Here is a 22,391-nt window from a genome sequence, read left to right on the forward strand (position 1 = left end):
AACAAAAAAAAAAAAAAATATATATATATATATATATATATATATATATGTATATATGCTTTATGATTTAATTTATGTGAAAGCAAAGATACACACACACACACACACACACACACACACACACACACACACTGATAAAATGGGGGGGGGGGTTGTGGGGCTTTGGGATGGAGATGACTCCGTGAGTTCTTGGGTGGGAAAAGTCATGAGGAAGATTTCTGTGCTCTGCTAATGTTCTGAACTTTAGTTGGTACTACATCAGTGCTTATTCAGGTTGGCTTATATTGGTAAAGGCGTTTTAATGGTCCACGTTTTGTACTTTATATTTAATAGGCCTTGGTTGGAAAAAGTTCAAAGCCACTGGGCTATGCTAAAGTGAAGCTGATACTTCTTCTGGTTTGGTTGAGGCAAGAAGGCAAAGTAAATTTAAAGTATCTATTGTGATATTTTTGCTGTCCTCAGATTGTTGGCTTTCCTGTGCTATCTGCTATCTAATTACCTCTGTGTTGCTCACAACCATTACCTTAAGTTGATATTCAACTGTTAAAGGTGTATCAAAGTGATACCCAAGTGGGCATCATCAAATCTGCTCTTTTCAGAATAATTATGGCTCAACAGGGATGGTTATGAGCTTAAGAACTCCTGATGGAGAAAGTAGTTCAGTTAGGCTGAATTAAGAGGTGCCAAAGCAAGGGCCTGGCAGGTATTACGCAAAGAAAACTGGGGAGGCAGAGTCACCACATTCATCCCACAACTAAACTTTGAAGAACTTCTGGGAGCATTCACAAATAGCTAAAAATATTGACCTGACGAGTGAGGCAGCTTCACCAGAATTAACTGTTTAGACTAGCTGTTTGCTGGCTTTCAGCTGATCTGTTTACCAAGGAAAGGAAAAACAAAACCAAAATATTCTCAAGTCTTCTGTAGGGTTTTTTCTTACTCCTCCCTTTTCTGTCTCTTTTCTAAATCCTGTTTTTCTCTTTGTTTAAGGACAACATTCTTATAGCGGTTCCATTTCTGTAAGTCGACAATGAGTGGGATAACTCTTTCATAATCTCTTTACTACTGATATAGAAATACAATTTTCATATGAACCTCCGTATACACATCATAGCTAGCTTTGAAATATGTTGAGGGGTGGAAATTCTTCTGTGGAAATGTAGCCCTTGGACCATACGAAGTTAAATGACCATCTAGTCGTTAAATAAAGCCAATTCCCAGTTAGTGTTTGGTCAGTACACCCATTGTCCTTTTCTCTGGGTCACTCTCCATTCTGGTCCTTTGTGTCCCACCCTCAGCTTCTGGTGGATCTGGGAGACCTGTTGTGTTTTCGCTTTGCTCTGGGATGTTCTTTCACTCTGGGACAGACTTGGGGAATGAAGAGTATTGGCATCCATCCAGAGTCAAAGTCCCTGAGGTGCCAGAGCTTTGCTGGGCTTGGCCTTCTGGCTCCCATGGAAGGTCAAAACCTCGCCATCACCATTTAAGTCCTACCTCAGAACTTTGTCTTTACTCTTTCATGACCAGGAAGGCCATTGCTTCTGTGACTTCCATTCTTGTTCCGCAGTCCTCTTTGTGCTATAGAGAAGTTAGCTTTGCACAATTCAGTTAAAAACGCTGCTCTTGAGAATCAAACGCAGTGTCCTGGGAATGGGACAAAAGTTCTACCAGAGACCCACAATGGCTGACATGACTGTCTTACTCCTGCCTCACCTAATCCGCACAGAGATGGCATGGCTCTATGTGACCTCCTGCCAACCAGAGCCTGGAGTCAGGCTCTCGTCCCAGGGACTTTCAAAAACAAAGAAACTTCTGCAGTGTACACCATTGGGCCAACACAGTGCTTCAGCAACATCAGTCAGATCTGGGGGGAAAGGCCTGAAGCCACCACCTGGGTAGAGCCCCATGACTAGGCAAGGGACGGAGACCCCACCTGTGAGAGGGCAGGACTGGCTGAGGCTCCCATTTGTTCCCTTGGGGAAGCCGTGTGGATCTGATGAGGACGCAGAGGCAGCAGAAGAGAAGGCCCCTGGGGTTGAACTGACATTCAGCAGTATGTAGTATGTAGCTGAAGAAAGCAATTCCGGATTGTTCTTGGGGGTGCCTGGATGGCACAGTGGGTTAAGCATCAGACTCTTGGTTTTGGCTCAGGTCCGGTCGTAATCCCAGGGTCCTGAACTGTTGGGCCTGCACTAGCATGGGGTCTGCTCAAGACTCTCCTTCCCTCTTCCTCTCTTCCTCTGCCCCTCCCCCCCAGCTTGCTCCTCTGTGTGTTCCCTCTCTCTCTTTCTCTCTCTCTCAAACAAATCTTTAAAAAAAAAAAAAAAAAGAATTGTTATTAAAAGCGAGGTGTCTGGGGTGCCTGGGTGGCTCAGTGGGTTAAGCCTCTGCCTTTGGCTCAGGTCATGATCTCAGGGTCTTGGGATCCAGCCCCGCATGGGGTTCTCTGCTCAGCAGGGAGCCTGCTTCCGAGCTGCGCGCCCCCCCTGCCCCCCCCCTCTGCCTCTCTGCCTCCTTGTGATCTCTCTCTGTCAAATAAATAAATAAAATCTTAAAAAAAAAAAAGCGAGGTGTCATTAATCTGTTTACTGCTACAGAGCAATTAGGCAGACGATGAGTTAGTCAGCTTCACCAGATGTGGTATGCTGGTTATTATCTAACCTGTACTATCCTATACTGTAGCCAGGGCTATGTGTAGCTATTTAAACTTAATTATGAGGTATAAAAAACAAATTTGAAAATTCAGTTTCTCAGCACTAGCTACATTTCAAGCACTCACTTGCCATAGGCGTCCAGTGGCCTCCGCATTTGAAACGGCACATCTGGCTCATTCATCTGGCACGTCAGTACACATGAGATTTGTTTATTTGAAGGTCTAGACTTGTCCTTCAGCATTAGATTCATTTTAGTCCACCTAGTACATCCCTAGGACCAGCAGCTCCTGTATCTGTACTGATCTCTCTCCGCTTTCCCTGAGCTTTACTGGAGAAGAGGACTTTCCTGCTTTCCCTGGGCTGGTGAAGAGGAACCCATTCCAGGCCCTGGCTCCTGCAGGGCAGTGGTGAGCCGGGCATGACCAGGGTTTTTCTTGCCTTGATCACTCAAGCCCAACATTGCTCTAGGTTCCTCTAAAGGCTGCCCTTGCCCACACCTCAAGGGAATGCTTGTGGAGGCTCCTGGGCTCTGCTTATTACTTCTGTTATTAACTATAACAACTCAATTTTTTCCTTTTACGTAGTTTTAGAGTTACATCCTGTTTGTGGTAGTTCCTACTGGTATTTCAGTTGTGATGCTGATATACAATTAATTTTAAAAAATAAATCAAAAGTATGGGAACTATTAGCTCATCAGTGATAAAGGTACATGGATGTGGTCAAATATGGAAGTGCTCTGTTCCTAATGAACTTGGAGAAGCATGATTCTGTCTCATTTTTATGGGCTGGCCTCCCTTACCCTTGTCCCTCCCAGGAGCACTCCCTTTTGCCCTAACTCAGGGCACCTGACTTGCTCACCTTGCTCACCTGTCTGTCTCCTCTGGGCTTTGAACACAAAAGGCACTGTCAACTGTTTTTTTTGTTTTTGTCTTTGCTTTTTTCTGGCCTCCCTGGGGATGTTCCCTGTTCAGACCATTAAGAAGAATCAAGATTTCAGAAGTGCTTCTAGCTGGGAGATGTGATTACATCATCCCTGAAGCCATGGAGTCTGTTTCTAGGGAAGACTAAATCTTTTTCTGTGCTCTTTCTCCTCTACGTCATCAATTAGTTCTCAGTGTTTTGTAGGCTTTACTTTGAATCTTCTCTTTTTTTTTTTCTCAGATGAGGGATGCTGAATAAGAAGGAGGGGAGGGAAATCTTGGTGAAGGCTTCCCCGTGAGCACTGGCACGATGGCCAAGCACAGGGGCTCTGGGGGCAGACGGCCTGGCTCCGAGTGCTGGCTCTCACCATCAGTGGGCTGGGGCCCTTGGCAAGTCAGCCAGCCCTCCAGTGCCCGAGTGTCCTCATCTGCAACGAGGGTGGTCAGAACCTGCACTGTCTCGGGGTTGTATGTGGGCTGGATACACAAGGAACCGTGTGCCCGTCACACAGTGAAGCTCTGAGAAAGCTGCTAGTACAATGGAAATTAAGGCTTTGCTTTCCACTTCTAACTGTGCCACACCGCCAGCTTTCAGCATTCCTCAGAAGAAATGAGGGGTGTTAAATAGTTTGGTTGGCATATTAGTGACCAGCACCAGAAAAACTGGTTACTTGATGATTTTGAAAGCCATCTAACTGAGTGGAGATAGTGCAGCAGGGACCTGGATCCAGCGTCCTCAAATCCTTGGACCTTGGACAGGCATGATGATTGTTCAGCTCATGGCGGACAGTCTTTTGCACATGCTTCTAGCAAGAGCTTTTAGTATCTGGTCATACTTAATCCAGGTATTATAAGAAAACTTCAAGTATGCACTAGTGATTCCCACCCCCCCTTCTTTTAAGGAAAAAAAAAAAAAGAAAATATAATTTATCTGGAAGTTGTAGATGTCATCTTTCAGTGATGATGGTGTATTTGCAGTAAACCAGCATTCACCTTGAAAAGAAATAATGTCTGCATTGAAGGAATTCTGTTTGAAATCGTCGGGAGAACTATCCATTCAGCTCGAGAGAGAAGAGGAAGAGAAGAGAAAAGTGAAGAGAAGCTCAGTGGAATAAAACTAGTTTTCTGCCCTTTTCCCCCTCAGGAACAAGACATTGAGGAATTGGAGAGATGGCAGCTAGTAAGAGAGAAACCAGCAACACATTAAGGAGTTTCATAGAGGGGCTCCTGGGTGGCTCAGTCCTTGGGCGTTGGGTGACTGCCTTCGGCTCAGGTCATGATCCCTGGGTCCAGGGATCCAGCCCTCCCCACCCCCCCACCCCGCATCCGGCTCCCTGCTCTGCGGGAACTGCTTCTCCCTCTCCCACTCCCCCTGCTGTGTTCCCTCTCTCGCTGTGTCTCTCTCTGTCAAATTAATGATCAGAATCCTTAAAAAAAAAAAGTTTCATAGATCTGGACAGAGAGAGAGGAGAAGGAGGTAAGACATGTGGAGCTGACCAAGGATTCAGACTCGAGGAGCCAAGATCCTGGAGTGGGTTAAGTGAGCTGCATGCTTGTGACAGAATTTCCCCTCGACACATTTGCAAATTAAGCTATGTGCACATAAGAGGCTAGAAGGCAAGCAGAGTGTGGCTGAAAAGAGAGTGGAATTTTCAGCACTGCCATGGTGCTAAGGAGATACAAACTGAAGTTCAGGATTCATCGAAGAGGAGGGGCCCGAGGAAACATGCCACGGTCTCAGGTGGGGGAGCCCTGGCCATCTACAGCACAGCAGTGCGAGCAAACTAGCTGCAGACTGAGGCTTCCCCTGAGGGCAAACAAGCTGTAAATCAGCTTAGTCAAGGATTAGGGTCGATCTGTTCCTCTGCTGCCTCCTGGGGGAGAGGGTGAATATCTCCAGAGAAAGACAACATCTTTCAAACAGGCTATCATTGTTCACACAACAGTTTCATCATTCAATCACAATACTCTAGGATTGTAAGGGAAGAGAAGCAAGGGGGTGGGGAAGCAAACCATGGAAAGTAACTCATGGGCGATTGAGATACTGAGTTATGAGCTATTATTTTAGTTAGTGGAACATGTGACTCTTGATCTTGGACTAGTGAGTTCAAGCCCCACCTTGGGTGTAGAGAGGTTCCTTAAATTACTTAAAAGTTACCTACAATTACTTTAAAAAGATAAAGTGGTATGATACAGCTGACCAGAAAAGGGATGACAAGATAAAAATTTTCATCAGAGAAACAGAATCCATTTTAAAAATCAGATAAAAACTATAGAAATAAAATATATAATAGTTGGCATTTTAAAAAGTTAATAGTTGAGTTTCATAGCAGTTTGGAAGAGAGATGATTATCCTGGAACTATGTAAGGAGAAAGAAACTCTACAGACTTAAGCATAGAGAGCTGAAAGGAAGAGAAATTGAGAAAGCAGTGTAATAGAGATACGGGCCAAGTCCTGAAGGCCTACCACAGATGTAATTAAAGTCTCGGAGGCTGGGGGAGCCAGCAAATGGGGCGGAAACCATATTGAAAGATATTACGGACGATTAAGGAAAAATTGTGATGATCTATCCAGCCACATGTGGAAGAAGATCAGTGAACTTCAAGCCAGAGAAGGACAAGAAAATCAGGGGCCCAAGCTGGTGAACACCAAAGACAAATGAAAACAATCCTAGCAGCACCTGGATGGGGAGTGGGTGGTGAATTCCTATTACATCCACCGAAGATTGGAAGCTGAATTCCCAGCAAAAACAATGAAAAGGGAGACCTCAGGGAAGGGCTAGAGCAAGATCATTTCCAACCTACTAGGTGCTGCTAATCCCTGGCCAGATATCTGTCAAGAGGAAGTGAAGACCTTACCACATTAGCAGCTTACCCCAACTAAAGGAAATGCAAAAGGTAACTCTTCAGGCTACCTGGGCACAAGAAAAATGTGGGAAAATGAAGGTAGGAATGAAGAGCAACGGGTAGATAGGTTAAATATGTGACTAAGTCAAATAAATATCACTATCCAAACAACAATAATAATAATGTCTATGAATTCAAAATGTATGTTGAAATGAAAGTAAGGCCAAACACCCAAAAATGAGGGGAGTAAATGGAATTGAGATGTTTCAGAGCTCTAGCATTGTCTAGGAGAGGTTAAAGGTGCTAATGTATTCAGTCTTTTGCATAGATTTTATAGACTACATGAAAAAAGTAACTTATTTGTGTACATATGAAACAAATATATAGTTTAATCTTTTTTTTTTTAAAGATTTTATTTATTTATTTGACAGACAGAGATCACAAGTAGGCAGAAAGGCAGGCAGAGAGAGAGGAGGGGAAGCAGGCCCCCTGCTGAGCAGAGAGCCCGATGTGGGGCTCGATTCCAGGACCCCAAGATCATGACCCGAGCCGAAGGTCCCAGGACCCCAAGATCATGACCCGAGCCGAAGGCAGAGGCTTAACCCACTGAGCCACCCAGGCGCCCCTATAGTTTAATCTTGAATTAATATTAAATAGAACTAAAATAATATTTTTGAGAATTCTCAGGTTTTAAAACTAATTCACTTTATTTTGGGGTGGAATATTCTGGCTATATCTGTTATGTCCTGTGGTCTAATCTGTCATCCAGAGACACTGTTAATTAACTTTATGTTTAATGTTAAGGTTATAAATAGAGAAGGTAGACAGCAAAATGTGATAAAGGTATAAGCCTCTGTGAGTATCAGCCAGCCTAATGTACTTCCATCAGCTCAGGAAGTTTCCTGGCAAAATATTTAAAAAAGGGAAGCCCTGTTCTCTGCTGATACTTCCTGGCAGTGGGAGCACACAGGAGTATCAGATAGGTGCATTTGAATACATATGTTTTAGGTGTACAAACATGCCTTTATGGTGGGCATCTTTTGCTGAACACACTGTTTGAGGGAGTTACCCGTGTTACTGCCTCATCCATAGTTTGAATGTTTTTACTACACAGTACTAATCCATTCTGAAAATACATGTGAGTTTTATCCAGGTTGGCCTAGTATAAATGACATCGCACCAATGTTCGTGTAGATGCTTCCTTTGGATGTAAGCATTCATTTTTCTCGCGAAGTTAATAGCAATATTACCAGGTAACAGCGTAGGTATACTTTTTAACTTTATGAGAAACTGCCAAATATCAGGAAAGTGGTCGTGCTTTAAGTAGACTGCAATCAATTCCACACAGTAAGGTCCTACACACTCGAATGGGGGACACAGAGAGAAAACAACTTGAAAAATCTATTTTTCTAGGCTTTTCCTCTCCACTCTGCTCCCAATACTTAAGGCCTCTGTGGGGGTGGCTCAGTAGTTTAGGCGTCTCGTCTGCCTTCTGCTGGGGTCATGATCCCAGATTCCTGGGATTGAGCCCCACTTCAGGCTCCCTGCTCAGCGGGGAGCCTGCTTCTCCCTCTCCCTCTGGTGGCTGGTGCTCCTGCTTGTTCATTCTCTCTCTCTGACAAATTAAAGGTCTCTGTGAAGGTGGCTCTGGTCACACCAAGTGTCACCACCAGCCTATTCGGGTCTGGCTGCAAAGCCACAGAGAGACACCAAGGCAGCCCAGACAAGAGTCATTCCTAAACGCCAGGTAGGAATAGCCCTTCCCTCCCCAGTCATGACTCTGTGACTCTTGAGCTCTGTGCCACTAAAAACCATTTCTTGCGCTTCCTTTTCATCCCTCCGTGCCTGGATTTCACTAGACACTGTCCGATGGTCATGGCCACAGGCCTCTTGTCAGTGGCTTTAAGGCAGCCCAGGCAGGAACCCGAGGGACCACTTTTGCCCAGAGGATACCAAAGAGATTGCGGTTTGGCGAGAGGACCGCGGAGAAGCGCAGAGAGAAAGGGCCCGCGAGGGCAGAGAGCGCAGGGCAGGCGCGGCGGGGCGGGCGGGAGGCCGGGCAGAGCGCGTCCTCTGGTTCCTGGGAGGATTCCAGGCGCCTAGCAGCGGCCACGAGCCGAGAGCACCGACCGCCCCGCAGCGAAAAGGGGCCACCGACAGCCCCGGAAGGCGGGTGACCCCCGGCCGGGCGGAGGGGGCGCCTGGGGCTCGGACGCACGTGACCCGCCCCCTCCGGGAGCTGGAGAGTCGGCGGGGCGCCTTCGGCACCGGGGCGCGTCGTTCTGGATCTGGAAGCCCTGCGTTTGATGCGGATCCCGAAGCCAGACTGACGGCGGCCCCCGGGTCTTCGCTTCCTGGGGGGGAGACGCGGGATCCCAAACCGGCGCCGCAGCGGGGGTGCGGTCCCTTTGCCTGGAGGGTCGCGAGGGCTTTCAGGGGCTTTTTGCACTTAGGAAAGAGGGTGGTGGGCACAACAGTAGGGGCAGGATGGAAGCTGTTCAGGCTCCGGCACGAAATCCCGCCGCGTGTTTCGTTTCCGTAGTGTAGTGGTTATCACGTTCGCCTCACACGCGAAAGGTCCCCGGTTCGAAACCGGGCGGAAACAACATCCTTTTGCCCCCTAGTTCTCCTGTTGACGACACACAAAGGAGGACGCTTGGAGCCAAGGGGAAGGCAGCGTGCGCAGCCTCATTTTCCTTTCAGAGAAACAAACACGAAGCCAGGCTGCTGCTCCCTTGCTTCCTGAAAGCCTGCTCCGCGCTTGACAACCTGGCCTCGTTCGTCCGCTGCAGTCAGGCAGGCCGAGAAGGGCACCGGGGACAAAGCCCAACGCACGTTTCCTCTACATCCAGAAACCCCCTAACCTGCTCCTCTGGCGCCTCAACCCGCTCTACAGGCGGACGGGCACCCGGGCTCGGAGAACCGACCACGTCCTCCCGGAGCCGTACACTTGGCTTTCCCGAGCCCAGCCCGCTGGCGCAGCAGGTGGATTTGCCCAGAACCAAAGAACACGAACTGCACTTGGGACTCGTCGAGTCAGCGTTTCAGGCTCCACCCGATGAGCCCACGGGGGCGCGGAGGAGCCCTTCAGGTGCCATCATCAGGACAGCCCTTGAGCTAGTTGGGAGGTCACCAATAGAGGGACACTCTGCTCTTCACCCGCACCTTACTCATCGGGAAACCGAGGCTCACCAAGAGAGCATGGCCTTGGCTCTGCCACACACAGGGGTAAAGCTAGACTAGAATGGAGCACCGACCAGTTAGCTTGGGGTCAGACCTCAGAGCCCAAAGTGCCGCTGAGGCTGGGAGAGGTGAAGAGCAGCAGGGCAAAGGGCTGGGAGCTGTGGGGCGCTGGGAAATCGCCCCACTTTTGCTCTGCCCATCTGGGAAATCTAACATTATTTTTCAGGGTTTTCATCTGCAAGGGCCAAAGCAGGGATCCTGTGTGGATTCCCGGTGATCTGTGGGATACGATTTGGATTTTCACGGCTACTGGTCAGGTTCTAGTCCCAGTCAGTAGGATCTTTCAGCACTGTCTCCTTACTTAGGATTTTCCTTTTCCTCCCCTAAATGTGCTGTGCACCAAAGGGCACGTGCAAAGGTGCCTCAAGCAGTGAGTCCCTAAGAGCCAGAGGACCAGACTCAGGTTCCTTGGAATCACCTGGGTGGGAGAGCAGAGCTAGGATGAGCAGCCAGGGCAGGAGCTCACCTCCATCCCCCTCAGAAACCTAACCTCTCACTTCAAGGGTTTTCATCTACAGAGAACCTGCAATTTGACTGGATCACTCCTTTAAAACAAAGAGACAAACACACTTTGAAACACACAAAACAAGTTGCAGGAGTGGGAACATCCTGTATCCCTCACCTCAGTGCACCAGTTAGCATTTTCCCACATTGACACCTCTCTCTCTCTCTCTCTCTCTCTCTCTCTCTCCCTCTCCCTCTCCCTCCCTCCCTCCCTCCCCATATATTCAGTCTGGACACCCTTTGAAGACCTCTCAAGATAATTGGTTGGGCCACTGTCACTCATTTCCTTGGGCAATGTCTCTCAAAACCAGCCTCTGCAGGACCTCTCCTCCAAGGCTAAGGGGAGGGCTTGTCCTCTGGAGGAGGCCCCTCTAGTCCCTTCAGGAACCAGACACCTGTTGCCCTCAGGCTGTAGAGAAGCTTCAGGTGGACTGAGTGGTATGGCCTCTCCCAGAAGGTGCAGGCCAGCTTGTGCCCTGCACCTGTAGGAACACGATTAGGGTGTCATGCCCCGCAACCACTTGCCCTCTGGACTCCTTCTGGTGGCTTTGATGGGCAGAGGGTCCAGGGTCAGCCTGAGCCCTGGAACCCCCCCACCCTAGGATAGACCCCTCAGGGAGGGGTAGCTCCCCCTTAGCTCCTGCCCTCCTGGCTCTCTGTGCCCTGCAGGGATCTGAAAGGGTCCTGGCCCAACAAATGGGGAAGAATCCTTTCCTCTGGGGGGAGGATGAGGGGAGCAGGTGGAAAATTCTTCAAAAAGAAGGGGGAGTTTTCAAGAGCTTTCCAGAGTTGTCTGCGTTGGTGCTGTCAGGTAGGTGGTGGCCCTGTGATCGTGGTTCTTAGTCTTATTTTGTCCTGGCCTCGAGCTGGTCCTGGCTCCAGTCTGAGTCCAAGCAGACACAGGCAACTTGTGGTTTGTATCCAACTGTGCCTCTCCTCAAAGTGGGGAAGTGCCTGAGCTTCTATTTCCAGGACCCCAAGGGGCGGGGGGGGGGGGGGGGGGGTGGGTCCCAAGGATGCTATTGATGGGGTTTTCTTCCTTCCTTTTTCCCCCCTTTTCTCTTCCTCCCTTCCTTCTTTCTTCCCTCCCTCCCTCCCTCCTTCCTTCTTCCTTGCTTCCTTCCTTCGCTTGTATCTTTCTTTCTTTCTTTCTTTCTTTCTTTCTTTCTTTCTTCCTCTCTCTCTTTCTTCCTTTCTTTGCATGTTTTGTTTAAGTAATCACTACACCCAGGGTGTGTCAGCTGAACTCACAATCCTGAGACCAAGAGATGCATGCGCTACCAACTGAGCCAGCCAGGTGCCCATCCCACTCCCTTTCTTGCTGAATCTGTAACTCAGGGACAACAACAAAAACAAACAAGAACAAAAACAAAAACAGTTTAACTATAGATTAGTGGTCTCGGTGCTAGTTACAAGAAAAAAAAAATCAAGTGAAATCTTGAGTACTTTTAAAACACTTTTAAGGATTTCAGTAATTTATATATAATGGCATAGAAGATGTTTCTATCATGTGGTATTTCTGAAGAGGACTCCTTGTGTGCATCAGACTGCTTTAATAATTTTGATGTAAAAACTGCTTTATGTTGTCTTCTAGTCTTTCTAATACTGTAGAAAATATTGGTAGATGATATTCCAGTTTATACAAGTCTTGGGTTTATTTTTCTCTTCAAAATCCTAGTGACCCTTAGCTGCCTCAATCTCCTATACTGCTTTTACTGGTCCAACAAACACACTTTAATTCCAGTACTACTTAAGAGTTTATACAATACGAAATTGTGTGTATCAGTAAGATAAATACATCATATTATATTTTTTAAGGGAGACTAAGTCTTATAATTCTGAAAATCACAGTGATTTAATTATTCTTACAATTTTAGGTATCATATACAATCCCACCATGCATTTCTCCATTATGTGTCAGGTCAATTTGCAATTTGAAGATCTATTGTGATCTTTAAGTTCTTCCAAGGATATTAAATTGAGTTCCTTAATGTATCAGCTTAGCTTAGAGCATCTCTAATTAAGAGATAAATCACAAAACACTTTTAATACAGTGCTGCTGCACATTTTTAGGCATTAGATGGGGGGGGGGTTGATGGAACAGGTTGAGAGCAGTCGACCTTTAGGAGATATCGGTGAGTGTAAAAAAACACATGCGATGTCTGCTCCGGCAAGTGAGGGGCTATCAGTGAACAGTAGGGCAACGTTAAAAGATATGAGTGATGAGTGCGGGGGGAGGGAGAAAAAGATGTGAGTGATTGGAGTCCCTGAAAAGAATGGGGGGAAAGAAGCCATTTTTGAGGAAACAACAACAAAAGAATTTCCCATCATAATAAAAATGATAAACCCACCAACCCAAGGAGCCAAATGAACGAGATGAATGAGCACAAGACACATGAAGAAAACCATATCCAGTCACGTCCTAGTTATATTGCTCAAATCCATGGGAAAAGAATAGAAAATCTGCAAAGCGGCCAGAGGAGAAAGGCGTGATACCTACAGAACACAAAGATGAAGATGATGTGGGCTTTCTGGTGGGAAGCAGTGTGAGAAGGCCCTGGAGCAAACTTCAAAGTCAACGAGGATGTCCCCTCCAAAAAAGGCTTTCAAAAATGAAGGTGACACTGACACAGAAATGTTGACAGACTCATCACCAGCAGACCCACACTACAAGAAAGGTTACATGTACCACATGGGAATCTGCATTTAGCCAAAGGGACGGAAGGGCAACAGACTGGTAACCGCGTGGGAAAATAGATAAGATTCTTTTCTTATTATTTAAATCTCTTTAAAAACACGAGACAGATGAAACCAAAGTAATAAGGATGGGTTTGGGGGTTTCTAACACGAAAAGTAAACGGCACGATGGCTACAGCATAAAGATGGACAGGGAAGAAACGTGAAGAGGTAGGGGATCCCTTAGAGGGAGGCCGGGAAGTTACAGATGTATGCGGCTATAAAGCTTGAAGCAGTCGCTGAAATAACAAAACAAAGAGTTACAGCTAATAAGCCAAGGAGGGAAAGGAGTGGATCATAGAAAAACCACGGAAACACTACGTTAGAGCAGTTGCTCTTCCAGGACTTTACCCTGTAGAAGTGGTCGTCTAGTACAAGAACGATGACGACAGCAGTATTTTAACCATACTATCCTAGAATCAACTTAAAGAGTGTAAGGAAAGGATTCAATAAATACTGGCACAAATACACGCAGGCAGAAACTTCTCTGCCTCGTTAAAAGGCATTCGGAGGGTTGTACTCGTTCGAGGACTTCCGGATTCCCAGCGACCTGTTTTCCTCCAGAGCTCTCCTTCTCCAGAGTCCGCGGTGGCCTTCGAATCTTGGCCTCGATCCTCCTGTTGTGCACAGGCCAAACGACAGGACCCTTTCTACCTTCTAAAAATACTGCCTCGTCCCTGGGTGGGATCGAACCACCAACCTTTCGGTTAACAGCCGAACGCGCTAACCGATTGCGCCACAGAGACCTTCGGGAAGCCCCCGCCCACATCTCGGTAGAGAGCAAGCACGCGCTCAACGCTAGGGGGAGCCACCCGCCTCCTGGCTGTTGCGAGTGGCCCGCCCCCTCCGCAGAGAAGCCGAAGGCCAATTGGTTTCCCGTACGTTCCTCCCAGTGGATTCCGCGGGCACCCGACCTTCGGCGCCGCTGGCGCTCGGCTCGCTCCACTCGGCTGCGGTCGGTGTGGGGGAAGCTGGAGAGAGGGTGGGGGGCGGCTGCTCAGAAGGGGGCAAACGCCAAGAGGCGGCAAGGAAAAGCGGGGGAGGCGGGGACGGGATGGCGAGACTGCCCAGGACCCGGATTGCGGAACCGGACAATGGTTTTTTGGTGGTGGTTTTGTCCTTATCGCGTAGGAGGGTTCAGAGGAAGGGAAGGAAGATCCCGAGAGCGGGTAGGAGGGACACCACAGCACCAGTACCTGCAGTTTGTCCGATGAGAAAACAGCGCAGTCACAGGAATGACTTTGCGTCCAAAGTCCTCTTGGCGACTGCAGGGCCTGCCGCCGGGATGGTGGCGCGCCGTGATCGTATAGTGGTTAGTACTCTGCGTTGTGGCCGCAGCAACCTCGGTTCGAATCCGAGTCACGGCACTCCTCTCGGTCCCCTCGCTACCCGTCCCTTTTACTTTGTCTTTAAACACCCCCACCCTCGGGGCGCCAGCGCCTCGAACCTAGGGGCCGCAGAGCCCTGCTTTCCGCTGGCCACTGGGCGCCAGGACGTCTTCTTCATTCACCCGAAGGAAAGGAAAACTCCCATTCGCCGCTAACCTGGGGACCTTCTCCGCTCTGACTCCGAGCGTAAGGAAACTCAACCAAATGGCTTTTCTTCAGCGCGCCTCCAAACGAGGACAAGTCCTGGAGTCCCCAGCTGTCCAGCGAGAAGCCTCGTGGGCTGTCCTTGCTGGGAAATGGCGTCCCTGTGGCCCTCAAAAAACCTTAAGGATCTTCAAAGACCAGAGAAAAGTGCCCATCAGGTAAGTGACAGCTCCTCCACAGACCTGTTGAGCGCCTCAGACCTTGGCTCCTGCGAATCTCTGTCTCGGGGGAACTGTTTCAGCCCTTGGCTGTAGTCCTCCTTGGCGTCATCGCAGCAACCTCTCCAGTTGCTCGTGGCATACCCTCAAGGGTTTGAAAATGCCTGTCGGCAGCCCCTTCCACGCCCGACGGTATTTATTCATCGCGATACCACGGAGAGCTGTGCTTGTTGCACATCCTTGTCAGGATGGGGTGTTTCCTATCCTTACCAGTAGTGCTAATCTCGATGTGATTTTAACATCCATTTCCCTAGCGGCTAAAAATACTGAGCACTCTTCTAGGTGCTTTGTTGGCCTCGTGTATCTTCTTTTCCGAAGGATCTGTTCATGTCTTTTACCCATCTCAAAAACTTGAGTTGCCTGATTTTCTTTTTTTTTTTAATTATCAGTTTGGAGGCTCTCACAGCACCCTATAGCTACAGGTGTGGGGGTTTGCTTGCTTGCTTGGTTGCTTTTTTGGTCAGATATGTTTTGTGAACATTTTCTCCCTGTCTGTTGCATGCTGTTTTCACTGTCTTGGTGGCGTCTTTGAATGAGAAGATACGGTTAAAGTTGATGAAGTCTAACTTGCCCTGTCTTTTTTTTTTTAAGTACATATTTTTTTTCCTGGTTCTTGTTTAGGAAATCTTTGCCTACCACCAAGTCACAAAGTAACCTCCAAAAGGTTTATGCCTTCAACTTTTATGTTTTACGAGGCACCTCCCATTAATTTTTGTGTGTAGTGTTGGCTAGCAGTAAAGCTGTTTCCGCCCCCGATATCGAAACTATTTCCTTACCCGGTTGAACTGTTTCTGTTGAAAACGAATTCGCCAGGTCAGCTGTGGGTCAGTTTCAAGTCTCTCAGCTCGGTCCATTTATCTGTTTGTGTCTCCTGATGCTGCTGGTACATTGCAAGGTCAGTAGGGGCTCCGAGTAAGTCTTCAAGTCCCGTAGGGTGAGCTGCGGGGGCAGCAGGTTGTAGGGGGCGTAGATCCGGAGTCCAGTTCCCCGCTGCGGAGCCTTCCTTGAAAGCGGTCTCAGTCCGCGGGAATCCACCGGGTGATGTCGAGGACCCCGGGGTGTCACGCCGGGCGCCTCCCTTCCCGCGCCCTCGCGGCACCGCCTGTCCGCACGCGACCGCCTCGCGAAGGCGCGTCACCACGGCGGCTCTGAGGGGCGACCGGGCCGGGCCGGCCGGGACTGGTGGGCCCGGCAGGGCCCTGGCGGCCCTCGGGGCATCGCCTGCGGCCTCTTGTGTTGGAGAGGGCGGGGACGGACCGTCCTTCTGAAAGGGCTCCGGGGAGGACGGGTGACCTCCCTGAAGGCTCAAGGCCTTCCACGGCTCAGGGGGAACAGGACTTCCGTGGGAAGGCGGTAGAAGAGAGCGCTCTCGCGTACTCCCTGGTGGTCTAGTGGCTAGGATTCGGCGCTTTCACCGCCGCGGCCCGGGTTCGATTCCCGGTCAGGGAATCGCTTTTTGGCCAGGCATCTTCCTTTCTAGCCCTGCAGCTTTGCGCCGGCGGTGTGCTCCCCCCACCGCACCGACTCTTCCTCTCCCGCGGCCCCGGGGGGGGAAACGATGGCTGGCCCTGCGGAGGGCCACTAAGCAGCTGACCCGTGTTTACGTCTACGCGGCGGAGGTTCAAATCCCCGTGGGGCCGCCCCAGAGGCGCCCATCAGGCTGAGCTCTGGATCCCAGCTCTGGAGGCCAGGCCACGTCGCGGTGTTCGTGTGAACCCCGGACGCGAGCCGGTGGGCCCAGTTCCTCAGCTCAGTTCGCGCGGAGAAAGCGTACTACGCGTTCGGACCGGATACCCGCGAGGGCTGAAGGGAGCGGGTCCTCCCCGAAGGCTGTCTCATTCGCAGATTAAGCGGCGTAGGGAGGTGATGTTAGCTGACGCAACAAAAGGCAGCGAGTGAGGGGTGCACTAAACGGAAAACTTACTGCTTCCGTAAGCCGAAGGTAGGGGTAGAAATCCACACCCGGATCCCAAAACGATGATACCCCAGTCAAATCCCCCAGTTTCTCCCAAGGGCTGTTGCATTTAGACCCTGTAGACTCTACCAGGCGCTGGGCCCGTTTTCTTTTTTCCCTTCGACCCTGGCTCTGAAGACCTGTTGAGGTAAATGTGACGTCCAGGGTAAGGCCGGAAGAGAGCGAGCCAGGGCCGGGGGAGGTGCTGTGGACCCAGGCTGCAGAGGCGGCAGGTGCGGGGTGGAGACCAGGCCGCGCAGGGGCTGCGGGGCGGTGAGTGTGGGGCCGCTACCGAAGGCGGATGGCCTCAGGGGCCAACTCGTGGGTTCTCGTGGGGCAGTTGTGCGAGGGGAGAGGGGCGAGTTTGGAAGAATGGCGAGGGCTGGGTGGAGGAGAAGGTGGTGACCCTGAGTGTACCAGGGAGGAATGGAAGGCTGTAGGGGTCGGTGGAGGTCCGCTAGAGGCAAAGATACTATTTTCTTGACGGTGGGGTTTTGACTGCATTTTCCGTCCGTTACTTGCTGGGTGCTTTTGTTCTGGCGGTGGATCCCCCCTCCCTTTGTTTTTCTTTTTTTGCTTCTTTCTTTCTCCTCTCCTCTCCTAGCCCCCAAGACTGTCTTTTCTTCACTCTTGTTCTCGCTGAGACCCTAGGCATGTGCGCAGTGTGGCACCCTGAGGCTGCTAAGAGACCCTTCGGTGGAGGAAGCATGGTTGCACAACACCGCCTGGTTCCAGCAGGCCGCGCCAGAACCTTCTGTGGTGTGTCACTCCCAAGAAATCCAGGAATTCTAAATTCATCCCTGCCATCTGGGTAATAATGAAGGTAGAGTTTTCCAAAGTAAGAGAATACCATCTACTTCATTTCTGATTACAAGGTCTTTTTGTGTGTGGGTTTTGGGTTTCTTTTTTTCTTTCTTGTGTGTGTGTGTGTGTGTGTGTGTGTGTGTGTGTGTGTTCGTTCGTATGTTTGTTTTTCGTTAACTAATCCTGATCGGTACCTTTAAAAAAAAAAAAAAAAAAGAGCCTAAAAGTAGATGGCAAGCTTGCCACTGACGTTTGCAGGTGTTCATGCAAAAAGTAAAACAGAGGCATCAAAGCTCCTCCCGCTCCTGGGTGAACCTTGAGGGCTAGGAACACAGAAAAATGGACATTGTCAGTCCCAGGCTCCCTTGAGAAGGCGTATAGGAGGTCCTCACTACATTAAGGTGGGACCCTAAGGTCCAAAGCCCTGGCGGGTAAGGGTGATCCCATCTAGTCCTGCCCCTTCTACTCCCAGGGCTCTTTGGACAAGGCGGCCTTGGCACTCCAAACAGAATAAGGAAAAGGAAAGCTTAAGAGGCCCTTGACAATAAACAAACTGAGTAGGCGGGCGGCACGGGCAAGCAGGCCCTGGCTGGCTCACCGGGTAGAGCAGCCACTCTTGATCCTCAGGCTTGTAAGTCCCAGCCCCACGTTGGACGTAGAGATAATTTGAAGATAAAATCTTTAAAAGAAAGTAAATAAAAAGCCCCTGAAGAAATTGTGGCGGCGGGCTTGACCTCTAGTGGATTTAGCCTTGAATACACATAGCCCGGGTAGTCTGGGAGAGCGTGGGCCATCAACTTGGTGGGTATGTTTCCCAGTCAGTAACAAACCCCAACCAAGAGCCTGCCAGAGGAGAGCATAGTCAAAGGAGAACATACTCATCCAATAACACTTCATCCAGGTACCCTCCAATAGCATCTCAAGAGAATCAACTCGCATCTAGAATTCAGTTATAAGACAGAAGGACGAAAGCTCAGATATCTGGAATTTTAGAGATGCTTCCATCCATCCTTGTCTCAGGGCAGACATGAAGATGGAAATTAGGACATAATTCTGAAAGAAACAAAACTGAAAAGACTGCAGCTACTGCACGAGGTGTGGTGAAGCCAGTCTTCAGAGGACCATACACACCTTTTAAATGTAAATCATGACAATTGGGGCTAATTCCTAATGAGCTAAGCCTCCATCTCAAAGAGTTACCAAAAAAAATAAAAAAAAATAACAAGAACAACAAAAGCATATGGGACCAGAAATTAAACAGAAAAGCAAGAATTTGAAAATTAGAAAAGACATGAAAATAAAAAAGAAAATGAGAAGTAAATATACAAAAGCGAAAAGTCAATGGTTGGCTCTTAGAAAAGACTGCTCTGATAAAACTGGGAAGAGGGAAGATGGAAGTCACTGCTACTCAATGGGTAGACACGAGGTTAACAATAAATGAGTATCATAAACATGCATATGCCAACCCATTAAAAGTCTTAGAGGAAATGTAGGTATATCGCAATAATGATTTGGGCAGGGTGGGGAGGAGGACTGGTCCTACAAGCATTAATTTTTTTTTTTTAATTGGAATTCAGAAGTCTTCCTGCAAAGAAAGCCCAAGGACCAAAAAAGGTCATTAGAAGAAATGACTCCAAAAGCAAAGAAATTCTACAAGCATCAAAAGATGGCAGAATTCCCCAACTTAGGTTTATGAGTTTGGGTGGAAACCAAAAACCCCAAAAAAGGCAATGGGAAAAACAGAAATTACAGGCCTCGCTTACTGCTGAGTATACACAGCTGCGGAAAAAAAAACTGAATCAAACAAAATATATATTAAAAATGTGTCATGACAAAATTGGTCTTACACTGGGGAAGCAGTTGATTATCATTAGAAAATAAATGAATTCGTCACAATAACAACTTATATAGGAGGAAAATGGGAATCACCAAAGCCCAGAAAAGGTGTTTGAAAAAATTCGTTATCAGTTTATGATTTTTCAGAACCTCTTAGCCTAACAGGAAGAGAACAGCTCTCATCTGCTGAAGGGTAGCTTCCAGACCAAAAAACAGACAGACAAAATGCCTTCAACACATGTTATAGTTGATGATAGAATACTGACCTTTTCCCCCCTACCCTTACCCGTCAGAACTGTCAGGAAGCAGACAAAGAGGCCCGCTGCCATCACTTCTCTTCACCACTGTGATGGAGATCTTAGCCAGTGAGAAAAGGCAAGAAGAAGTAGAAGTGAAAATGAAAAAAAGAATACTACAATTATTTATATATACAAAATAAATTACTGGAACTATTAAGAGAATCGAGTTTCTTTGGTATATACACAAATAGAGAAAGCAGGCTATGTTGAAGATTCAAAATCCAAAAGCGTTAAAAACATTATAAATGTTCAATGATTATAGCGTATAAGAATTCAATCCCATGTACTGGGTTGGGGGGGGGCAGAGGAGGGGAGAAGAGGGATGAAATATGATTCCTACCTCCACCATAACCAGAATAACTTCCATGTGGATTAGGCACCAAAATGTGAAAGGAAACCACAAATGATTTTAGTTGGTATTAATGTATCGGGGTAGTCCCATGATCTCAAGGGTAAGCAAGGATTGAAAACACAAGACAAAAAGACCAATTTTTAGTGAAGAGGCTGACTAAGTCACCTGCTTCAAGAATCTCTGTTTATCGCAGCACAGAATCAAGGGTAAGAAGTCAAGGCACAATTGGGGCGAATGTATCTGCAGTCAGCATAGTCAAGTGGTATCAAAGATACTTAATGAGTTCTTGCAAAAGGAGAAGAAAAAGACAGACCTATAGGAAAAATCACCAAAGTTGGAAAAAACACAGGAGAAAATTCAAGTGGCTAACCAACATGGACCGGTGCTCCAATTCATGACCAAGAAGGGCCTTCAAAACGCAACCCTGATGAGAGAATATTACAGATAGGCAAAATAACAACAGCACCACTAATAATTAAGTGGGAGTAGGGGGTGAGGTAGAAGGTTATGACCTGGTAAAGCATGGGAGTGGCTGATTAAAGGGCTAATAATATTTTACTTCTTCATCTGTGTATAGGTTACACAGGTGTGTTCTGTGCATTTTACCTTATGTATGTTACAATTTTTCAACCCCCCACCCTCAATCTTCCCCACTCCCCCCACCTTCCTCCCACCCCCTCCACAAAACTCTTGAGGTTGAATCAATCACGTTTGTTTTAAAAAATTTTTAAAGATTTTATCTGTGTATTAGAGCGCGCGCGCGCGCGCGCGTGCCTGTGAGCATGAGCTGCGGGGAGGGGCAGAAGGAAAGGGAGAAGCGGACTCCCCGCTGAACAGGGAGCCCAGCCCGGGGCTCCATTCCAGGATCCCAGATCAGGACAGGAGCGGAAGGCAGAGGCTTAACCGACTGAGCCGCCCAGGCGCCCCTAAATCAAGTTTGTTGTGGTGGCGGTGGTGGTGCTGGTGGTGGTGGTGGTTTAGTGTATTTTTTAAAGCGGAAAGGAGGGGAACCTCCCTCAATGTCACTAATCTTCGCTTTTAAGCTGCTGTTAGGTAGACAAATCCTCCAAAGATTTTCGGAGGAAAATTAGTCACCCGTAGCGTCTAACGCAGTCACGCCCCTACTACCCTCTAATCGGAATCCTTTCCAAGGAGCGCCCAAGAGCTAGAGAACAAACCCGGGTCCACGGTTCCCGGAGTCTTTAGTTCCTCTTCCTTTCACAAGTATACTCTTCCTCTTCGGGCCCACACCTGTTGAGGCGCATCGCCGGGCACGCGGCGTCCTTCCCCGGAACCGCGATGGGCCGGCGGGAGGAGCGCGGACCGCGGCGACCGGCCGCGCGAACCGACTCGGTTGCGGGTGTGCGGTGCGGCGGCGCGAGCGAGGGGCCTCTGGCCGCAGCTCCCCTGGCGTCCACCAGCCTGCGCCTTCCTCGGGCCGCCGACGCCGCCCCGGCCACTGGGTGTCTGCCGGGCCCCGCGGCGGCTCCCCTCCGGCGATCTTCCCGTGGCTGCCCTCGCTCCGGGGTGAGACGTGGCCCAGCGGCCGACCTCAGGTCCAGCACGGGCCTCAGTGACCTGGTGGCCCTTTGGGTTCCGTGGGTCCTGCAGGGGAAAGACTGTGGCCTTAAGTCCAAGCAGTCTAAACTGCAGACCCCGAGGAGACACTTGGGGGTGGGCAGGTGAGAGCTCGCGAGCGAGGTGGTTGCCGCGCTGCACGCCAAAGGCTACTCCACTCAGGCCCGGCCCCAGTGTAGATCGGCTCCTTCGTGCTTTCTGCTCGGAAATGGCCCGCGGCTTCGGGGTTTCATTTTCCTGCTCCTGGCCGCCAGAATCAGGAAACCACAGGACCTGGCCTGTGCCACGGGGAAAGCGAGGAGGAGGGGCCTCGTGAGCGTCTGAGGTCTGCAGGGGAGGAGAGGGGGAGAAAGACGCAGGAGGTCGCGGATGGGAAAAAGAGGACCGGAGCAGGATGCATTGGCCGGGAATCGAACCCGGGTCTCCCGCGTGGGAGGCGAGAATTCTACCACTGAACCACCAATGCCTCACACGTGCGTTGGCGCATGGTGGGTCTCTAGAAAGAAGTTCTTGAGTGACTGTGGGAAGGGGCACCGGGGGAGCGGAAACGCTCCAGAAGACGTTTACACGGTCGTCTTTGGAGGACAGACCTAGCAAACCCACAGGCACTCGAAGCAAAGGCTTCGGAAGGAGGTTTCCATCAGGCAACAGCGTCAAGCGGGGACATTCGAACAAGATAGCAAAATAAACTGTTTCGTCCGCTCACACCACAACTCTGAGAAAGTTGTGGTGTGAGCAAACTGTACAGCAGACTCCGGCAGGAAAACATGGGAAATTCATCCAGACCCCTTGATCAACCCTCAACCTCGAATTGTCGCTGTACAGAGTCTGAGAACGTATCTAACTTGCCAGTT

General features: G+C 49.1%; 5 non-coding genes across 5 annotated transcripts; 3 read left to right on the forward strand and 2 right to left on the reverse strand.

Annotated features, from left to right (window-relative positions):
• The first annotated feature begins 8,953 nt into the window (after nucleotides 1-8,953).
• TRNAV-CAC lies at nucleotides 8,954-9,026 on the forward strand. The gene has a single exon. It is a non-coding gene; the product is annotated as a tRNA-Val (tRNA).
• A 4,550-nt stretch (nucleotides 9,027-13,576) lies between these two features.
• TRNAN-GUU lies at nucleotides 13,577-13,650 on the reverse strand. Its single transcript has one exon. It is a non-coding gene; the product is annotated as a tRNA-Asn (tRNA).
• A 549-nt stretch (nucleotides 13,651-14,199) lies between these two features.
• On the forward strand, nucleotides 14,200-14,271 carry TRNAH-GUG. The gene has a single exon. It is a non-coding gene; the product is annotated as a tRNA-His (tRNA).
• A 1,820-nt stretch (nucleotides 14,272-16,091) lies between these two features.
• On the forward strand, nucleotides 16,092-16,163 carry TRNAE-UUC. The gene has a single exon. It is a non-coding gene; the product is annotated as a tRNA-Glu (tRNA).
• A 5,769-nt stretch (nucleotides 16,164-21,932) lies between these two features.
• On the reverse strand, nucleotides 21,933-22,003 carry TRNAG-CCC. Its single transcript has one exon. It is a non-coding gene; the product is annotated as a tRNA-Gly (tRNA).
• Between the last annotated feature and the right edge of the window lie 388 nt (nucleotides 22,004-22,391).

Source organism: Enhydra lutris, unplaced genomic scaffold, assembly GCF_002288905.1.
Source record: "Enhydra lutris kenyoni isolate GAN:26980312 unplaced genomic scaffold, ASM228890v2 scaffoldscaffold88, whole genome shotgun sequence".
In the NCBI taxonomy this organism is placed as follows: Eukaryota; Metazoa; Chordata; class Mammalia; order Carnivora; family Mustelidae; genus Enhydra; species Enhydra lutris.